The sequence below is a fragment of the Patella vulgata genome, chromosome 6 (genome assembly GCF_932274485.2).
Source record: "Patella vulgata chromosome 6, xgPatVulg1.2, whole genome shotgun sequence".
In the NCBI taxonomy this organism is placed as follows: domain Eukaryota; kingdom Metazoa; phylum Mollusca; class Gastropoda; family Patellidae; genus Patella; species Patella vulgata.
This window is the reverse complement of record NC_065884.2, coordinates 27,515,643-27,533,007: the sequence shown is the minus strand read 5'-3', so window position 1 is coordinate 27,533,007 and position 17,365 is coordinate 27,515,643.

Sequence of the window (17,365 nt, the reverse complement as noted above, 5' to 3'; positions counted from 1 at the left end):
CATTATGAACCGAATGCTATCAACTAGTTTCAATGGTTTAAAATGTACGGAAGTTTAACAAACCTTTCGATTGCCCAGCATGATTTTAATATTACACTGCAAGTGGTACTAAATATGGTAAACTAAATTTGTTGTAGCTTCTGTGATATACATTTTGTAATTGAATATATTGACACAAGGTACAATTTTGTGGATTCACAATTAACTGAAGTTATTGCTGTGTAATCTTTATAAATCGAAATGTGGCACTTCCCATTAACAAATTTAGCTTATTAATTAAGGTCCGATTAACAACTAATAGACTAGCCACATCTAATGGTAAAGAATAGAGTATTCTCGTCGAAACTTAGCATGATAATAAAGTGTAAATATTTTATTGTTGATGTCCAAGTTATGTTTGTCGACAAATTACTTAAATGTATTTTTTAAATTTATGTTTATTAGTATATAGATTATGAATATTGTAGGAATAAAGGTATAAGTTATTTTTGTGTCTTGTCATTGGGTAATTATTTCACAACTGTTTTACCATATAGCTAGATTTAATACAGATGTTAATGTCCACCAAAGTTAGGTATGTGATAGACTGGCTAAACACATTTCACAATACAATTGCTACGGTTGATACATAACAAACAATTAAACAATCTGAAAGTGACACAAAAACAAGAAAATGAGTTATTCTTACTGGCTAATTAGAGAGCGATAATAGCTACACAGCTGATTTTCATCATAGACTGTAGCAAATATATCTGTGTTATATTTGGAATGTGTTTAACCAGCTCTACTACATTATGTAATATTGGTGAACACCAACACTGTCCTTTAACGCCCTACTTTCTGCACCAACTGAGCTAAGGAAAACTGGTATACACCTCGCAATGTGCCATCAGGCGGATTTTGCCCCGGCAGCGGTGCTACGGCCTACTCTTATTTCGAATTCCAGCTGTCATGGGTTCTTTTACGTGCTCTCACCTTGTTTGTTTGTTCCATCCGAACGACATGGTTCTTTGTCAAATTTTCCGCCCTGCAGAGTGGAGATCACGCCCCAAATCACCGAGGAACTTTCTCGGTCACACCAGGATTAAACCCGGGACCCCCAGGTTAGCGAGCCACCCCAACCCTTTACAACTTTCGCATGTAGATGAATATAGCCCAAAATGTGCAATTGTGTTTACATGATGGAACAACGGGCCAGATTACATGAGAAATGAACCCATCATCACCAACGACAGTTTTTAAAGCTGGACTTGTTATCAACCCCATTGGGATATTAGGTCTTCCACCAGTTCTTTGGCCGGCTGAGGGCGACAACAAATAAGATCGCCAATCCAACTTTTTGGATTTTCTCTGGTCTCAAGTTTCCAGAATTACTGGATGGCACGGAGTGGGCATTAAATTAGAAGGGGTGTGGGGGTATTGGCGGGGGGAGGTAATTTTCCTTCATTAGGCCTAATATGCTGATTATTTAACTCTAAAAGTTTTGTGAATCGAAGACTCTAACCCCCCCCCCCCCCAAGGTGCATGTCCCTGGAAAATTCATATCCCTATTTTTGCCGGCTTTTGGCGTAATTTCCTCCACATATACATCAAGAGTGCCTTGTTTGGTGTCAAAAGGGTATATCTAAGAATTTCTAAAGATTAAGAAATAGAACCTCTTGCATTTCAAAATTTCCACAAATCAAGATACAACATTTGGACACATGATACCCAGAACAGTTCTAATTGACGTAGAGATACACAGCTTAGACAGAAATGTGCATATTAATTGGGAGATTTTAAAATTGCAAAAAGGTGTATTTGATTAATTTCCTGAGATACACCCTTTTGACACTTCACCGACGATATGGACTTTTTTTTCGAAAATCCAATATAGTGGAAATTCAGAGTGGCGACCAGTATGGCCCCATAGCGTGGTCGCCGCTATAATTGGTACACCCATTGAGGCTTTGTGCAAACGAATAATTTTCATCACATATAATCATAATTTGTATTAAAATAAATGCATTTATCACAAACAATGAAGTATGAACCATTAAACTAGTCACCGAACAGTCTCTCTTTGTGATAATGCACTTTTCATCTTCGACGTTTTATGCATACAAGTCATAACGTTACACACTCAAAATCTCGAATTATTATGCAAGGTTTCACTTTTATTTCGCAATCAACCAATCATTAATCCATGCTGTAAGTACATAATCATTGAAAAGTCTGATTAAATCAAATACAAGATTATGTACAAAATGACGACCATGTCTGTGTCCACCATCTTGGATGGTCGAAAGTTGTAGGTTTCGGATTCATACTATGCAGCATCGAAAAAGACATTATTACAAGCCATATACGATATAAGCATAGAGTATGTGTCCACTCTCTTGAATTTCCGCCACGTGACAAGGAGTAGGGTCGCCTGTCCGACCTCGTGGGTTTTCTCCGGGTCCTCCGGTTTCCTCTCACTGATAAAGACCCCTACGCGCAAGCGAATGATTGAAAAAAAATTGAACCATGTGTGAGCCCCGAAATGAACTAGTCTGTGTCGATTGGACGTTAAACCCTATTTCTCTCTCTCAATTTCCGCCATATTGGATGGCCAAAAATAGACTTTTAGTTCAGATTCAGACTATACAGCATCAAAACCCCATAACAAGACATTAATTTTACAAATCATATATACGATATAAGCATAGAGTTAAAACAAAATGGGGTCATATTGGTCGTCATTTTGCATTTCCGCCATACTGGATTGTCGAAAAAACTTTTGAATCCATCATCACACTAAGCATCATTTAAATCCTATAAGAATACACCACGCAAAGCACCTTTGACGTATTTATGGGGAGTTTACACCAAAAGCAATATTCGACAGACAAAAAATATGCGAAGGAACTTTCAGGGCGCGCCGGGGCATGTACAGGTGGTTAGAGGAGTCGGGTACCCCAAAAATATATTTCAGACGTATAAAAAATTATAATAGGTACAATTAACAATATGCATGGACAAACATATAATACATTTTATATTTTTTTTATAGATTTTTATATATAGCTATTTAGCCAAAATGTTTATATACAAATCAAACAGATATACAACTGTACATTATCTATATGATATATGATATACAATATTTTTTCATAGAAAATAATTTATTATAATATCGGAATTTTGAAACACTATATACATAGTACATGTTATTGTTATATCAATAGTAATATTTGATCATTGAGGAAGAAACATGTTCGACGAGTGGAATCAGTTGTCTTATCGCGATTGTACTTAAATATTATAATGTGGCAGTAACAACGACTTCCGCAAAAAGCTTATATAAATAACAATTTAAACACATAAATCTAACATACATTTGTTAAACAAGTAAATACAGTAATATACAATCTGGAAGTATAAAGTACACCAAATTCAAACGTTTTTACATATGTAGAATAATTTTTAAAAAAAAAAGGCTGTGAAAATCTAGTATTGCGAAGTAATATCATGGTAAAATTGAAATATTAAGTCATCCGAAACCATAAGTTTGTCTTTATTTTCACACACAGTATAAAAGTAATAGAAAAGAAATAGTATAGTTTGATTATTATAAGATGTCAAATTAAAATATGGTTTAGGTAATTGGAAGGTTTTGTTATCGGAGATGTTTTGTATATGTGTTGTAGTGAACTTACGATAATAATATAAATGCGGACAGTTTTCAAACAAGTGAGTAAGTGTCTCTTCTTTAATTTTAATTTTGCAATAATTAAAAGTTATATCAATTCTATAGAAAGTACGTGATTGTAAAAGTGGCTTTGTTTTAAGTGCAGAATGAACAATAAAATACAGAAAAACTCGTTGTCTACTTAGTAGAAATTTGTTTTGTTGGAAATGAAATACGTTTTGAAGATTTAGCCCCTTGTTATTGGAAATTACATTAGGTGTATGTTTTATCTTTAATAAAAGTTCTGTATAGATCATCTTTGTTTCATTTTTTAATTTCCAGTTGATGAGTGTCGAGTGATTAAAGTAGGTATCTTTTATTTCAGAGATAGTTGATGGTGAATTGATGTTATATAATATGGATGGGTGGTATGGAATATAGTTCCTTAATGTAATGCCAAACCAGTACAACCCTAGAGCTATACAGGCATGTTGAGGTTTAGAGTGTCTTAATATTAACTGGTTGATGATTTTAAGGTGAGAACATTGAATTTTTAAGTTTTTGTCCAGAATTTTTAACCCACCTCTTTCCAAATCTAAGATGAGCGTTCGACGTTTAATTAACTCTATATTATCTGGCCAAATGGATTTAAAAATTATTGTATTAATAATAGATTGATAATATTTATCAGGTGGGATTATATAACTGGTGTACCAGATTTTACTAAGAATGTACGTATTGAGTACCGTTACTTTTTCTTTAAGAGACAGATATTTTGACCGTTCTTTAAAAAACTTCAGTTGACCTAACAAAGAATCAGTTAATTTTTTCCAGTTATGGTATTTAATATCTTTTCCAAAATAGATTCCTAAAACTTTAATACTGTCTTTAGGTATTAAGTCTGTTGTATTGCTGAAATAGTTTATTTTCAAGAGTTCAGTTTTGTTAATGTTTAGTCTTGATCCAGATATAGCCCCCAAAGGATGTGATTTCCTCGACAGTTTGGTTGATTTATGTTGAGTTAGTGATAATAGTTGTGATATCGTCTGCATGTTGGAACAATTTTGTATCTATTTTCATGTTTGGTATTTTAATTCCTGAATTGCATTTGTTTTGTATTATTTTTGATGCAAGCGGGTGTATTGCTATTGCATATAATAACATTGAGAGGGATTCTCCTTGGCGTATCGAATGATTAAAAGGAATGTTGTCGGTAAAGGCACCATTTACAAGAACCTTGCTGTTTATATTTTTATATAAAATATTTAGCCAATTTAGAATATATGTAGGAAAATTTAACTTTTTAAGCAGGATTTGTAGATAATTTATTTCTATTCTGTCAAAAGCTTTCTTTTGATCATGGGCTACTAACGCGCCACCTATATTTTTATTGTTCATATAATCTAGAATAAACTTAATTGATATTAAATTATCTTTAATTGTCTTGTTGTCCCCAGCTCCAGTCTGAGTTGGGTATATTATTTTATCGAGAAGTGGTTTAATTTTATTAGTGAGAACTTTAGTAATTAGTTTGTAATCTATACACAAAAGGCTTATTGGTCTGTAGTTTTTAAGTTCCGCATGACTCCCTTTATTTTTGTATGATATGGAAATGATTGCCGATTTCCGAGTATTAGAAAGTGTCTTTTGTAAGGTACACATTATTTAGAATTTCTGACAAGTCATCTTTAATATCTTCCTAAAATTCAATATAAAATTCTTTTGGGAGACCATCCACCCCAGGCGATTTATTGTTACTCGCTGACTTTAGAGCCGGAAGAATTTCACTTTCAGTTATTGGACCTATCATTGAATCATGATCACTGTCATCTAGTTTATCAAGAATAGTGGAATCAAGATATTCTACGATTTTTTAGTTTGGTATTGATTGTGTAGTATATAAAAGAGTATAGAATTTTGTTATTATTTCCATGATATCCCTTTCTTCTGTTTTAATTTGTCCACGTTCATTTTTAAGTTTTTTAATTTCTTTATTAGAGGCGTTCTTCTGCTCGAACATTTTATATAAGTGTATATTTTTGATCTAATTAAAATACCCATATTTGCATTATTTTCAATTTCGTTTATATGTTTTTTAATTTTATCCATTTCGAGATTGTTTACCAGGGTTGTCTTCTCTCAATTTTCCAAAGTCTTGTATAAAGACTGTAATTTTTCTTTTTTTGTCTTTTGCTATTCTTATCGAGTGTATTATCGAAATTTCCTTAGTCCTATATTCTCTCAACGTTTATCAAGCTAATACAATATAACAAAGCACAACTGATTACGGATAGGGGCTAATGTATTGATAAAGCCAGATAATAATTGCAGTGTTAATAACAGAGTGATTCCAAAGGTTGGGCTGGTATAGGCAACTGATTAAACTGCACATATATTAAATAAATTGAAATAAAATAAAATAAAAATGACAAAGTAATATTACACGTGTGCAGTAATTAGGAAAAAAATATTGGATATTTAATTATTTCATCGTACGCACTCGACAAAGATATCCCATGTCGCGGTTAAGATCTGGTGTGCTTCATCTGATATGTATCGCCTCAATTAGTTTGCGTGTCTTTTCTACGGGGAGATTAACTGTCAGGGTTTTGTATGACTCTATTCTATGTCCTTGGTTAGATCGGAGATGTTGGGCTACAGCTGAGTTAGTAGTAGAGGATTTGGACTTATGTTGACTCATTCTTTTGTCCAGGGGCTGTCTAGTTTCTCCTATGTATTTACTATTACAGGAACAGGCAAGTTCATAAACACAGTCCTTTGGAGGTGGTGGTTTGTTCGGAGAAAGCTCACCATTTGCCTTTAGGATGTCTTGTAGGGTTCGTCCTTTAGAGAATGTGACTTGGATTCCTGTTGGGCTGAGTCTCCTAAGGTGATAAGATAACTTCCCTTGAAATGGTATGGTGATTCTTACTGGTGGTTTGTCAGGTTTTGGTTTAGTGGTTTCTGTGGCACTGTTATAGTGGTAGTCTTGATGGTTTTCTACACTAATTGGTTTGGATAGCTGTTGTATTTGGTCAGGACTTCTTCAATGTGGTCAAGTTCTGTTTTAAGGGAATCTTTGCTGCAGTTGTTCATGGCACGGCGCGCTAGTGCGGCTATGGTAGCTGTCTTTACACTGTGGGGATGGTTAGACTTAAAGTTAATGTATTGGTCAGTATGGGTGGGTTTTCTATACACGCTGGTGGTGAGTTTATGATCAGATTTCTTAACTAGGACATCTAAAAACGGGAGGCATTGGTTCTTTTCTTTTTCTATGGTAAATTTAATTTTGTTGTTTTGGCTATTGAGGTGATGAAGGAGGAGGTTAGGATCTGCGTTCTGATGGAGTATGACGAACCTAACCTCAACCCTACGAAGCCATGTTGTGGATTGGACTGCTGAGGTTGATAGGGCACTCTTCTCAAAACTTGTCATGTAGATCTCACTAAGAATAGTTGACAAGGGGCTTCCCATCGGTAGTCCGCGTATCTGTTCATAGTAGTCTCCTCCCCAGGAAAAGTAGGTAGAATCTATACAACATTTGGTAAGCATGATTATATCTTCAGTACTAAGGTTGGTATCCATCGGGTTCTCCAAGGACTCAAGTCTGTGCCGTAGTTCTGCTAGGGATTCGTCACGGGGGATATTGGTGAAGAGATCTATGACATCATATGATAACATTTATACATCGTTTGGTAGGTCTTGTATGGCTTCAACCTTGTTATTGTAATTTTGTCTATATATGGTGCTTCAAATTTTGTTATATTGTATTAGCTTGAAAACGTTGAGAGAATACTCTTCGAAACGTCGCCTAAATAAATCAGTAGCTGTTTTCCATAAGTATGTTTTTAGTTTATAATTAATTGGCTTATCACAGAACTCCGTTAATATGTCCCGGGCTATCACAACTAAGGTAACCAATGCTATATACGTGCTAGCAGTTTTCCATTGTATGTTTCATGCGATGTCTTTGAGTTTGATTCCCACAAAGTGCAAACGGTCAATGCCGAAAAATTAGGAAACGAACCGTTTAACATACCCTTGGACATATCTTCTATTCACGTATCTATCCGCTTTCCTTTTTTCTGTATTAAAATAATAATCGTCATTGATTTTGTATGTATTTTTTTTAAATTCAGACATATGTTAATATAAACGTGTGGTATGAACCCGTTGGTGGGTGTGGCCATGGTAATTGGGAATATGTCGAAAAGTCTGAAAATGTCCTTCATGTTCCAAGAGAGAGGTAGAGAGAAATGTGGTTTAACGGTCATTTCGGGCCTAACACATGGTTATATTTTATTTCAATAATTTACTTGCGCGTACGGGTCTTTGGCAGTTCGAGGAAACCAGATGACCCGGAGAAAACCCACATGGATGGACAGGCGACCATAAGACTGAATGGCAGACTTTAAGATACAACGCGCACGCGTTAACAATTCGGCCACCCAATTCCCGCAGGTTCCAAATTAGAATGATCGGGTTCCGTCAGACAAATGTACAAAAATGTACGCTCAATCGGATCAAAAAAGAACTCGACGAAATCCATTACAAAATGATCACAACCCCATATAACAAGAGTTATACCCATTCCTCCCCGAACAAGTTATGCCAGATCAACCCAGAAATGAACTCATGAAACACATCACAAAATGTTCAGCATCACTCCAGGTATCATGAATAGACAATATCAGATACTGTTGGTGGCGGGGTATTTCGTCGGTTCGTCTTTGCTGATAAAGCTTACTTCTTTGTGCACCAATTAAAATGATGGGGGGTTGGATGGCTGAATGGTTAGCGTAATGGTTAGCGTGCGCGCGCTGTATCATAAAGTCTGTCATTGAGTCGACTGGCGTGGTTTCGAATCCCCGGTTGTACGTGACAAGGAGTAGGGTCGCCTGTCCAACCTCGTGGGTTTTCTTTGGTCCTCCGGTTTCCTCCCACTGCTAAAGACCCCTACGCGCAAGCGAATTATTGAAATAAAATTAAACCATATGTTAGTCCCGAAATGACCTAGTTTGTGTCGAGTGGACGTTAACCCCCATTTCTCTCTCTCTCCAATTAAAATGAGTCTCATCCAGCAGCATGTTGAATTACTGTTTTAAATCCCCCTAACTAACTTGCTAGTTTGGTTGCGTCATATATCTATAAATGTCCTGTTTGTGATTTATCACTATCAGATTCATTCCTTGTCTTGGTCATCTTTTGCAATGCAGTATGCGTTGTTGACAAAACGCGTCATTCACCTGTTCTAAAACAAACTAGCCGGTGATAACGCGTAATGAAATAAATCAATTAAGTTATCAATGACATGATTTGCGGAGTCACGGAGGAAAATGTTGGAATAGCTTAATAAAAACACAAGCTGCTAGGCTACGTCGTCAAAACAGGTATGAAATTCTAGGTAGGAATGACGGCTCTAACATATATCGATAATTCGGCAAATTGTAACGACTTCAACATTTTTGAAGTAGAAATAAAAAATTAAGAATTTGAAATAAGAGTCGGCAGTAGCGCTGCTCTCCGGGCAAAATTTCCATGAAAGCATACTGTTGCCCATTTTATTTCCTTCCCTTTGGGAATCAGTTTATTGAATGAACATGGGACACGTGTTCAGATGCACATTGACCGACGAGATGTGTATTGCTTTTGAGGTCACGCCACTATCTCCTCTGGTATTAATGTAATTACAAAGTGTTTAATTTAAATCAGAATATGTGTGTGGAACTGGCGTGTAATGTTTCTAATCACTCTGCCTTTAAGCATATTTCACTTGTGTGTGATCTTTAATTATATAAATTATTTTATATGCTCTTTCAGTATATAATTTACGGCTATTACTCTATTTCTCATAAAATATTTCTTTCAAGAAATATTTCAATTCCATCAATTCTAACTTAAATTATGGGCATATACAAATAATGGAGTGTTTCTGTTGATTTTACACCACCGTGTTTGTATGTGTTAGATAAATAAAGTAATACTAATTCAGTCATTTTATCTTCTCGACAATTAACTGGAGTGAGAAAAATCAATTTGATCGTCCACCCGCATTTACGGTAGCCGAAATTTTGGCATATGATTATTCGGCTGTGTGGGCTCTCCACCGATGCTTCTATTCTCTTTAAGGGATCACGTGGCTAAGTGGGTAAGACGCTTGGCTCGCTAGCCTGGAGGTCGGGTGTTCGATCCCAGGAGAGAAAGTTCATTCAGATTTTCCGGCGTGGTTTCCGCTTGTCAGTGATGCAGGATGGAAGGCCTGACAAGGACAGCTGTGTAGTCGTTCGGATGGGACGGAAAATCGAGATCCTGTGTACACAATGGCGGGCACGTAAAAGATCACTGTACTTGTCAGGCCCTCCGCCCTGCATCACTGACAAGGGGAGGGGGTGGGGGCACGCCGGAAAACTGGATGAACTTTCTCGGCCAATGCAGGGATCGAACACCCGACTTCCTGGCTAACAAGCCAGCGTCTTATCCACTTATCCACTTAGCCACGTGATCCCCCAGGAATATATTGAAGGAGTCTAGAAAAAAAGTGGGAGAAATAAGTTTATTTTAATTATAAGATATTATGTTAGTCTACCCTTTAGCCATCAAAATTGGATGATACGCATAGAAGCCTTTCGTTTGATACCAGTAAATTCTAGTCTGAGATTAATTTATTACAAACTGCGTTGTCAGACAGTCAATACACACCCCGGTCACACAAGACGAACAATCCCATCAAATTTGAAAAACACTTCAAAACGCTGAACTGTTTCATCAACAGGGACAGTAATTCTTAACCGTTACGGGGTTCTGAATATTTACAGAGTTCATGTTTAGAACTAACCGAACAATCCCCTACACATTCAATATAAACAACAACGCCGATCTGTTTACATGGGTAACAAAAATCATTTGGACGCATGGGGGAATGAAATCAACAAATAAGGGATCCTGGCCTTTATATTATGTTACCTGTCTAAGATAATGATCTAGTATGACATCCGATCTACTAAATCATGACTATTCAATAATAATATTTAACACTGACAATATAACTGCATAATGATCTGTCAGATTCCCACTTTAGGTTTCGGTTATTACGAAAGCATGTATATTATCATGACAGGTGTATGGATTAATTAACGATTTGTTCATCGGATACATATTATAAAAACACGTTTGAATACCACCCTCCTCATTCAAGTTCTTGTCTCTTTGTAACATCAGATCAATATTATAAGGTAAGTTTTACAGTTTAACTATAAACGTACCGTACGTTACTGAATTTTGGAATACATTTGGTCAATGTATTAATAGCCTGAAGCTAAAAATAAGCAGACAAAACCAGATCACAGTATTACTAATACGCGTTATTTTAATAACAAAAATGTGTTAATATTCAATCTGATTAAAAACACAGGTCCTATTTCGTTTCGTTTTTATAGTTCAAAATTTCGTCGTTTTACTTGTCATTACTGCACTAGGATCTGGAAGAGTGGTTATATAACCCGCGTTCTGGATGATGTGAAGAATTAACCAATGAACTGGTCTGTTACGGCGAGTTTTTGGCTTGAGGTTAATCAAATGTCTCACATCATAGGACCAACAGCTGCTCGTATGACCTTTGACGCGACCTAACACTACAACCGGTCAGATCTTCACGTAGTATAGGCCATCGAAAGTATATAAAACGAAACGAAATATAGATCTGTATTTTAATCAGATTGTGTTGTGGACATGACAGTCTATGCTAACCGTTTTTAGAATACTAGATAACCGTATCTACTGTTGATGTCTATTCTCTGAGAAAATTTCTTATGATATTTCTTTTTTACGCCATATACAAAAATATCGTGATTTATAAATGAGGGTTCTCCATTTTCAGATTTCCGTGTCATCATAACATTTAACAATTTTAATTCAAGATGAATACTATTTCTATCTATGCTCTAATTGCAACCATAATTAGCAGTGCATGTGCTTATCCTATCTATGGTGAGTACACATTTTAACGGATACAAAATCGTTATGACATAACAATTCTTTACTTTCTTAAAGGGCGTATAGCTCTATTCTTTGGAATCTTTTTAATTTATAATCACTTTTGCTTGGTGAAATATGTGAACATTCCACATTGAAAGGCAGTCATTTGAGCCTGCATAGTCCATTCTATACACTTCGCTTTAAATATTATTTTTCCCGCTGGTGAATCAGCCATTATTAATTACTATCGCCTTGTTTTGTGGAAATGTTTTCCTTGTTCATTACAAATATTGAATTTCGAATATTATGGATAATATTGAGTAAGAGATTTAGCTCCAATAACTAACAGTGGATAAGAAAAAATGAACGAATGACGTAATTGGAGATTCTGTCACCACGCCCTTTGAATATATTCTGGACCCAACACTTACGATGATGTAGATCTCGAAACAAATATCAATAAAATACTATAACGATGCCTTCAAACTTTACTCGGACTCTAGTCATCGCTACTATATTTGCGATATAAGAATACGTATACTAAATTATTGTATTTATTATTCCAGATATGGACATTCCTACTCCCGATTTTGATCTTGGTAAGTAACACCTGTACATGTATAATTGCCATAGATTTTGACGTGTTGCAAAATAAATAGCTAAAGGAATACTCTTCTCGTGCAATACTGATTATTAACAATTTTATGAAAATATTGTGAAGCATTTTAAGTAAAGATTGGGGCGTTGTGTTACCAACTCTGGCAAACACACTCCGTAATGATGGCATCTACTATTTTTTCAATTACTTGTTTCCCGATTTACGATAATATGTACCCCGGTGATCAATTATATTTATGCAATCGATTCGTAACCCTAGAGACAATATGGGCACCCAAATACATGGCTATCTAACAACTATTTGTTTTAATATTAAGGAAATCGGGGTTGGTTATTTATATATATTTTAGGATACTTTCCTGGAGCTGTAGCACCCATTTCTTCGTACAGTAGATTCAACGGCAATGTTTCTCCGTACAATAGCTTCCATGATGGATACAACTATGTTTCTGCCCACGACAGCTTTAATGGTGGATACAACAATGTGTCTCCTTACAACAGGTTCAATGATAGATACAGCAGCGCTTCTCCCTCCAGCAGCTTCAATAGTAAATACAGCTATGTTTCCCCGTACAGCAGCTTCAATGGTGTAAACAGTAATTACCCCCAGAGTCAACCAATCTATGTTATGTATTAAGTCTGTAAATACATTACCTGTACAATATTTTTTATTTACCACGCTCCACTTATAGTGAAAGGAAATTAAATATTTATATATGTAAACACCTTTGCTTGGTTTATTATGAGTTTCCCGGGCAATTGTTTCAAGTTATAGGTATTCATATTATTTTCGCCGAGAAACTGTTGCTTTCAAATTCGGAAAACCAGAAAAGGTCTGTGACCTGGTATTTCAAATACTTGTTTCCGGCACCTCCTTGATCGGATCCCAAACCAATCCATACCTATGTTGCTAGAAAACAAAAACAAAAGTTTGAAAAGTCTAAAGCTTTTCTATTTAGCCCCACGCAAACAGATGATGTAGTGACTGGCAACGGTAATAATTTGAGATGGTTGCACTCATTCAAAATGTACACTGTCAAATGAACATGTCAATACCCACATTGTAACTGAATTAGTAACATATGAATTATTTGGTAATTCTGTTTTCTGTGGACCATGTGTTCATTTGCCAAAAACAATAAAACATTCCACGAGAGAGAGGGAGAGAAAGATACTTCCACTCGACACAAACTAGGTACAATCGGGGAATCGAAACCACGCCAGTTGACTGAATGATATACCTTATGACACAAAGCGCACGCACTAACCATTCGGCCATCATACCCCCTAACATTTCATGAAGAACGGGTTATTAAAAGTTAAGAGACGGTAAAAAAAGGCGGGGGGGGGGCCTGGAAACTCAGATAGCAATTGACGGAGTCTAACGGTCCAACTATCGGCCTTGTCGGTGCTTCTGTGCGGCCTACCAACCGGACTTCTATAGACTATCGCCCGATACCGTCCGGACAATCGCTGGGGCGTCAATGACTGATTTATTATTTTGGCGCCAGTCCCTATCGGTTGTGGTCTGTCGGAGTCGGCTGTTGTCGGATTTGGCCGCACAGAAGCACTCTCGTGCCACCGACAGTGGAAACTCCGATAGGCTGTCGGAGTGCACCTGGCTGGCGGTACTAGGCCTCAATCCTGGCTCTCAAAATGGCTAATAAAGGTGCCCGGACCACTGATTATTCCCAAGAAGAGAAACACGTGATAACCAGTACAAGAGTCGTGCATTCTAAGGTTTCCGGAGCCATTTGTAACGGACCGTGTAGAATGGACTAAGGCGGGGTAAACGACAGACGTTTATTTTCACTGAACATAGCTGAATATATACAACAATATTCTTTTTAAAAATTGAATATGAATCACTTTATATACATTCATATATAACATTAAAATTGCGCTTATTTTAAGGTTGCAAGGAAAAGAGCCTAACACCCTTTAATACATGTAGTGGCAATTTATAACCTAATACAACATACCTCGAAATATTCTCGTGCTGTAGGTCGAAACTGTTCAACTTTTAATGGAGCAAATTCGGACTGCGTGGGGCACTCTATTTGAGTCTTAGCCTATGCATTCTGACCACGTTTGATTATATTTTATGAGATTCAATGAGATACCCAAACGGATTCCATTACCAAGTCAACAAAAAGGGGGTTAGTTATTTTATTACCTGCGAGTATGTCGCTCAATGCAGGGTCCAGAATATCCAATAACTCTTCGAATCTTGCCTTTGGAAATCGGTATTTACGAATAAAGTGTTCATGCGTAAAGTCCTCAAATGGGTCCACTCGAGGCCGGAACACTTTCAAATGGCAACGAAATTCTTCATAATCAGCGAAAAAAAAAAACGCGTCCGCATTCACTCGCCACTTGTTGAGAAATGTCTATCGGACTACTAAAGGTATTTTTTCCCCGACAGAAAAATCGCCTATCGACCTCTGGTCCGACAGGATGTCGAACCTATGGATGTTTCTATGCGCACTTCCACTTCATAGTCGTGGTCTGTCGGAGTTTCTATGCGTTGGCTGTCGGCCGACTGATATTTGGACCGATAGACTTCGTCAATTGCTATCTGAGTTTCTTAGCACCCGGTCCAGGCACAAAAACACCTCTAGTGGCCCAATAGACATTCCTCGACATGTGGTGATTGCGTACAGATGCGTTTTTGAGGATTTGGGCAAATTGTATGGCCCATTGAGTGGTCTAGCCTTGAGTGAATCCATTTGTTGAGGACTTCACTGGGTAAACGAAAAGTTGTTACATCCGACAGCTGGCCCATAGAAAGTCCCACAGCAGTCGGCTGTCGGCTCCAATAGACCACGACTGGGTAGGGCACATTTTTTTAAAAAACATTTTGAGATGTTTGACTGTTCACTTGGGCTTCTTTTGTTGAATGATGAAATAAATGTCTACGCGATTATACACAGCGAGATCCAGGAATTCTACAATTTGCCCATTTTGAGGAGCCTAATGCCGTTAGCCAGTACACTCCGATAGAGTATCGGAGTTTCTACTATTGGCCTAGAAACCCTGTCACTTCGCCACCGACAGCCATTGTCGGGACGCCATTAGGCGATAGTCTGTCGTGATCAGGTTGCTAAGCCGCACAGATAACCGTCGATCGACCAATATTAGAAACTGGCAAAAGACACCAGAGTCCTCAAAATTGGCATTTTTTATATTTCATGGATATCGCTGTGTATAGTCGTGTAGAAAATATAATCATTCAACACACTAAGAAGCCCAGGTGAATTGTCAAACATTTCAAAATGGCTAATAAATGTGCGCTCCGCAGTCGTGGTCTATCGGAGTCAACTGCTGTCGGACGTTCTATACGCCCACTGTCGGCTTGCAGCAACTCTCCGAGTTATTGGCTTCGAAAATATAAATTTAAGAAAAATGTTAATCGTAAAGTCCTGATATATGACGAAAGTTATTTTTAGACTTTTCCCCCTTTTGCATGGCGATTTTTATTGACGTTTTGATGTAGAATCGAAGAAAAGAGTTTGAAAATACATTTTCTGTCAGGACTTGGTGAATAGTCATGATTCTGAGGCTTAAGGATACAAGAGTTGAGAGGTTGGTTAGGTTGAAATGTAGGGCCGAAAATTGCATTTTTACTTGTCTCTACTTCCAGCTTGTGTATCTCAATTTTTGCATGGTGAACCATATACATGCTTTTGGGCAAGAGTTTGCCACATGTTGTTCCATCTGTGGCAGAAAGCGTTTTACCCAACGAAAATTTGGGAAAAAGTTTGAGCCGGTCTAAGAGACGAGAATTAACATTAAAGTTAATGGGGAAATCATTAGTGATCTGTGGCCATATGTGTTCACTCGAGGTTGAAACACTCTCAATGGGCCGCGAAATTCGCCCAAATCCTCAAAAAAACCTTCCGCATCCACTCACCACAGGGACCGTTAGACTCCATTAGTTTTTATCTCCGCCACAACAGTCCCACAGAGCAATGTCACGTGCTCAGCATGGCCTTATTATCGTAAAGTTACTAAAATATGTACTATTCATAAATGTATAAAGCAAAGTATTTATACTATTCAAAAAAAGTAGGGGATATTTGATTTTTAAGTGTTATTAAAGTCACCTAATGAAACTGACGAAGAAACAAATGACAAAATGAAATGAAGTTCACATTCATCGATTTATTCCAAATGATCGTTAGACTAAGTAAGGCACAGACTGACCACTATAAGGGTAAAATGATACCCGGGGTCAAACAGCAAAGTTACCACAGCATCACAACCAAGTCAGTAACGGGTAAATCCTCCTCTGTTTGCCAAACAAGCATTGATCCGACGTGGCATACTCCTAATGAGACGTCTAAGGTCATTTTGGTCCAGATTGTCCCATTCCTGTTGCAACGCAGCAGCAAGTTCTTGGACATTGGCAGGACGTTGTTGACGTTGACGTAACCTCTGTCCAAGCATGTCCCAGACATGCTCGATGGGGGAGAGGTCGGGACTCAGTGCTGGCCAAGGTAATGTGGTGATGTTCTGTTGTTGGAGGTAACCTGTAACGATCCTGGCCCTGTGACATCTTGCGTTGTCATCCTGGAAGATGAAACGGCGGCCATGACGTCGTGCGAACGGCACAACATTGACTGCCAAGATGTTGTCCCGGTAGTACTGGCCTGTAACACGCCCTGCAACAACATGTAAAGCCGTTCTTCCAACAACAGTGATGCCTCCCCACACCATAACATAACCACCACCAAATCGATCATGTCTGATGACGTTAACGTCTTGGAAGCGCTCGTTTCGACGACGCCACACCCTCCTACGTCTGTCCAAAAAATCAACAGTGAACCTTGACTCATCTGAAAACATCACATTGCTCCAGCGTCGATTATCCCAGTGTTGACGATCCCTACACCAACGACGTCTTGCCTGAATGTGATGATCTCTCAAACAAGGGATCACGCGAGGACGTCGGGCGCGAAGGTGACCCCTATGCAGTCGATTCCGAATCGTCTGGCCACTCACTCTCACACCGGTGTCTGTTTGAAGACGAGCGCTGATCTGATTTGCTGTGATGACACGATTTGGGCGTCACATGTAACTGGAAATGTTTCTTCTGTTAGGTTCTATAGTGACTTTTTT